Below are 6,000 nucleotides of genomic sequence, written 5' to 3' on the forward strand. Positions count from 1 at the left end.
TTGAAGATCTCCCCACCTCTACTTAGGTAGGCTTGTGGGAGGGAGATAGGCCAATGCCTTCGAGGGCTGTCGAGCCAAGGGTTCTTACTATTATTATTATAGAATAGATATTTATTCCCGTATGAGCCTTTGCGGCTGTACAAACAGTTTGATTTGATGACAGATGTAACTAGTAGTTGTATTTACGATAGGATAAGGACCACTTACAAGTGTAGAAAGGAAGAGCCTCTCCCAAGCAGATTTGTTTACACTTAAAACTAGCTCAACATGAGCATATGAGCTTTTTGCTCAAGTGTGGAACCCCCTCTAATCCAAGATTTTTGTAAAAATGCCCTCGGGAATTTCTCAGAAAGGAAGAGCCTCTCCCAAGCAGATTTGTTTACACTTAAAACTAGCTCAACATGAGCATATGAGCTTCTTGCTCAAGTGTGGAACCCCCTCTAATCCAAGATTTTTGTAAAAATGCCCTCTCGGAAAGGAAGAGCCCCTCAGATTGTTTTGCTCATACTTACAAAAGGCACTTCTGTGAGATTGTTGTCTATAAACTTGTCAAAAATTGATATTTTTTTGGCTACACCTGAAATTATGCTAAACCCATACCTACCCATACATATTTATTTCAGGTTTAAGTTCAATTGGATACCAGGCTCAATTTGTATATCTAGTATTAAGATAATATAATTCTTCTAGAATTGCTCCGTGACTCTCTCATTTCTTACATCATAAACATATGATTTTTCTCCTATGAGAATAACACTACATATGGTGTCATCAGGTAATGCCTCATGGAATTCACAGATAATTTTAATATTTGTTCTGTCATTCACCACAACTTGTTTCCTTTTTGAAGTGTTAATTACAAACATGGGTCTCTGTGCCTTGAATTCATCTGGAGTGTAATACATATCAGTATTGCCTGTAGTGACACGTTTGAAGGAAGAAAAAGCCTCATATAATTTGAGGAAATCATTCTTGGACATGTCTAAATTATAATTTTCTCTAGGAAAGACCTCATTTCTGCCATTTTTAAGATATATGTTCTTGATGTTGCAGTTATCAAATTTGCTTGAATTTTTTTCCTGATTGTTGTGTCTCCCAGTCTGAAACAATACCACCACAAAATCAGGCATGTCGTATTGTATACTGGAAAATGAATTTGTAGCATCAAACTCATAATATGTACCAGATGCGGGCTTCTGTACACATTGATATGTATAAAATTGTAGAGGAATTTGTGGATTTTTTATTATATCAGCTTTGTATTTAAGAGCATAACTGGCCTCATATTCAACAACAGGGATTCTTAGCTCCATGGTCTGAATAATGCATTTGCCTGCATCTGGTAAGGTATTAGGCAGAGCTTCTCCTGTGGGGTTTATTGCACTGTACCTCATCAAAGCATTATTATCAATGGCAGCTCTTCTAAATGTAATTCTTAAACCGCCCTTCCACATAATATCTTTGTAATCTGAGAAGAATCCTGGCAATAGGCGCATCGGGAACAGCACAGTGTGGTTCTTAGATAATATCTTATCACCAGCCTCGAATCCTCCTATTTTGTAGTATGAAGCCTCGGTTTTGGATAATTTTAATGTGGCCAAAGCTGTGGAGGTAATGCCGGGATAATCCACTCTGTTTATAACAACGCCATGCTTTCTGATCTCAATTTCAGAGAATAGATGCGGTACAAAATTATCTACCAATCTTATATTTGAATTTGCCGGATAATCTGTACCATCGAGCTTTACAACATCAAATTTGATGTATAAATCTGCTCTGTGAGGGTGTATAAATCCATCCCCTACATCAAGATCAACCTCAATCTCTGTGTTGGGTTGATTTAAATTTGCAAATGTCCTCCTGTTTGGGGGGAATGATTGTAGCTCATAACTCTCAATATTTTCCATTTTCTTCTTGTATGTATTTTTATTTAAATATTAATCTCTATGATTGCAGTTGTTGTGGCTCCAGCAAAATCAACTAATTCTTCTTTTTCATTAGTGACCATCAATTCAATATAATCTATTCTATTATGGCACACAGGAAAATATAATGTTGGGGATGGATTGTAGATGATGGGCTCCATAAATTCAGAGTTAGGTTTGAATGTTGCAATGATCCCAGTTTGTTTGTGAGTGCCTATGCCATTTGATTTGGTGATCATACCCTCAGCCACATTGCAGTGAATATTCAGAGTTTCTATAGCCAAGAATTTAGGTATATTCATAGCAGTGTGTTTGATGCCTGGTTCAAGTTTTGTGTTGTTCTCAAAGCCTAACAGCTCTCCTATAGTAGCCAGATCCACTGTTTCTGTAGCAGATACAATTTCTACTCTGTGAGTGACAGAATTTTGACTTAACACTATACCTCTGGGTAATTGAGCATTTAGAGTGGATAGATTATATTGCCCTGGAGTGATGACAATTTTTTCATCCCCTACTGCAATTGTGTTGTTGTGGTGTGTAATATTAGGGATGAGGTACATGCCATAAAATGCCCTGAGAGCTATTGTTTTGGGATACACTATGTCATCATGCAATTTGAGTTTCAATATTGAATTTTGGCTGGTGAGATGAAATACCCCCATGATGTTTCAGATACCACAAGGCTTTTTGAAAATCTTCAATTGATGGTTTATTTATTTGAGACATATATCTAAGAACAGATAAACACAAATGTCCGCAATTAACATCTTTGAAATTTTGAACACGGGCATTATTGTAATAAAGATTAGATGATTTTAGATATTTTATTAAATTTTCAGGTGGAACACCTCCAAATGAATCAAACACAAATGCTTCATCTTTTAAATATTTAAGATAACAAATCCAGTGAGTGCCCTGATTTTTGTACTCATCCAAAGTAACAATGCCACACTCTTTGTTGAGTGGTTGTTCTGGTAAAGAATCAGACATGTACACACCTCTAAAATGTTTGATGCCCAGTGGCTTGATTAAAGCTTCAATATCTTGGTTTGTAAGCGGCTCTTGTTTTTTTTAAACTTATTCATGGCTCTCTTAACACCTTTGCCTTGTTTCTCCATGGCCAGGTTATGGCGCTTCTGCTCATCTAATTCTGCCCTATTTTTCTTGGCATCTATTACTGTTTTTGCTATGGCAGCTGATCCCCCAGCCAAGCTCCCCACAGCCCCGAGAGCAGCTAAGATGGCAGGGATGGTAAATATAAATCCCCCCACATGTGATTTTTTTCTAGATTGTTGTAATTTTTTTAATTGGGGGGTACTAAGTAACAATTTCATACCATACCCTTTTGCAATACAAGAATTTTTTTTCTTGCGCTGCTTTTTGGTCAAAAGACTGTCAATAGTTTTAAGAGATTTGAGACCTGCATAAGGTATTTGATACATAACACCCTTGGCCTTCATTGTAGGTTTATTATATATATATTCACAACCCCCACCCCAGTTTTTGTTTGGTGTTCATAGCTATGGTGGTTCCCAATGCTGCTATTTTTTCACTTAAAGAAGCATCTTTGCTTACAAATCTGCCAAATGCAGCCTCTTCTAATTTCTTATCTGCAACATGTCTCTTGTCAAGATCAGAATGTGTGTTGTATGCAATATTATGGTCTCTACAAGCAGCATCTAAAGGATTAACACCAGGATCCCCTCTGTTTAATCTATGGTCCAATTTTGTGCCTGGACCACAATATTGATAACCTGGAATATGTAGTTCAAATGGCAGCTTGTTTATAATGTCATTAACAAGGCCCCGACCCTCAGAAATATTCCAAAATTTGGGGGGTAGAGTATTAATAATTTTTATGAGATACCCAATCCCCTTAGTGTCATTCACTATAAAATTAGACAATTTGGTGCTTATCATGTCCATAATTCCAACCTTTTCATTGTAAAAATTGTGGTTCCCAGCATTTTCCTCCCCAGCTATCACCAATAACCTATCTACAAGTTTCCTGACATCATCAACCCAGACAAATTCTTTGGGCAGGGTGTTGTATTGTTTGATTCCACTGCCAGTCTTGATTTGTGACCATATGGGCTTGATTAAATTGTTGTATTTTGCCCCACTGCTCGACTTGACTCTTTTTTGTGTGGGATCATTGTTCTGGTATAGAGCATCTGATTTTATTAATATTTCTTTGTAATCCTCATAATCTTGATCTGTATAGCTGCCAGGCCTTTTCCTAGTCATCAGTTCCCATAATCCAGGTGTTCCGGCATATTTAACAAAAGCACCTTTTTCTCCAAGTCGAGATTCTGAATATACAATTATATCATCTCCCATAAATGTTACTCTGAAATTGCCAATTCTATGTATGATGCTGCCATCAAGCTCTGTGTCAGCATATAAGCCAAAAACCTCATCTTTATTGTCTTTAGGTGTTGTTAAATATTTTTGAGCAAGAAGACCCAATTCAATAGGATCCTGACTAGCCTCAATTCTTCTAGGAGCAATAGGACTAGGTGTATGAATACTGGAAAGTGGGGTGAATGGATAATCTAATATGTTCCTAGCAGCTACAGGTACAAGCTCTGTGATCAAATTTTGATTTTGCTCTGTAACAGTTTTGATATTCTTACCTAAATTATTAATAGCATCAATTACAGGCTGTTCTGTTTGTTTGTGTTTTTCATAGATTCCTCGGTTCTCTGATTTCCATCCCTTAAATCTTTTTACAAGATAATCTCTTAACTTAAGATCATCAATGATTGGCCTTTTCATGGTTATTTATTTATGTTTCAATGTTTAAAAAATTGTTGATTTTATTTCTGTATTTGCCACTATTGGGTGTTCTTGTCATATCAATTGTGACAAACCCATAACTGTCCTGGTTCCAGCACTTGCTGCAAAACTTGGAAAAATCATTGTAGCTCAAGTCCCCACCTACATATTCATCATGTATGTGTTTGAGGTTGGTATGGTCTTGATGAAACACACATATAAAATTGCTGTTGTCTCGGATCAGTTGCTTGGGTATTTTTGAAAAAGTCTGTGCCAGGTAGAAGCAATCAATGTTTTTGTGCCGGCCCTGTGTAAAGAAATTTCTAACCTTGTTTTGATTATCCAATATAATGTCATCAAACACAACAACAGAATTATCGAGACATTCATGAAGTGGCTTAACATCTGGTTCAAAAGTGGCAATATCCAATCCATCATATAACTTCATCAGCTGCTGATATTTTAATTGTTCCAAGCTCTTAGAGAACACATACAAGTGCCTGTTTTTCCAGTCTAACCAGTTGGGTGCCAATAAAAAATTATCAACCATTAGTGTAGTTTTACCACAAGCAGATGGCCCAACAATAAGACACCTAATATTATCAGGTAGCAATTTGCCATTTCTCTTATTCTGTTGTTCAGGTTCTGGGAGCCTTTTTATAACATCCCAGGTGCTCATATTATTATTTTGTTTGCATCGATCCAGCTGTTTTCCGGATGACCCAGCCATTTGACAAATAACTTGTTGCCTTTTCTGCGGATGATTTTTTCTATGAGATATGTGTCAGGCTGTTTAGTTTTGCTGAGCTCTTGTTCATAGAACCTGCCTTTGAGAATTTCTCCTCGGTGATCCTTTATTATATATGTGTTAAGGGTCCCGGGTTTAACTTGAACCACTGTAAATAATTCAGTGCTCCAGTTTCTTGTAAAGCCTCTCTTGAATAAGTGCTTATATTTACTGATTCTTACTTGATCACCAATCTTGTATTTGGCCTTTCTTGTTGTTGGCTGATATTTAGGATAATAAACAGTGCTGATCAATTTTTGCTCATCAGATGAAGTTACTTCGGAGGGTTTCATGTTGATTGTGGAATGGATAGAATTGTTATATTTATGTAGAAGTTCTGGGAGAATATTAATCCATTTATAATTACCTTGAAGTGTAAATTGTTTATACATAAGATTTTTTAAAGTTCTGTTGAATCTCTCTACAATTGAGGCTTTGAGATCACTGTAACTTGAATAATGTTGTATTGACTGGCTTTTAATAAATTGTTGAAACACTGAATTATAAAAT

Source organism: Lepisma saccharinum, chromosome 29 (genome assembly GCF_977018435.1).
Source record: "Lepisma saccharinum chromosome 29, izLepSacc3.1, whole genome shotgun sequence".
Classification (NCBI taxonomy): domain Eukaryota; kingdom Metazoa; phylum Arthropoda; class Insecta; order Zygentoma; family Lepismatidae; genus Lepisma; species Lepisma saccharinum.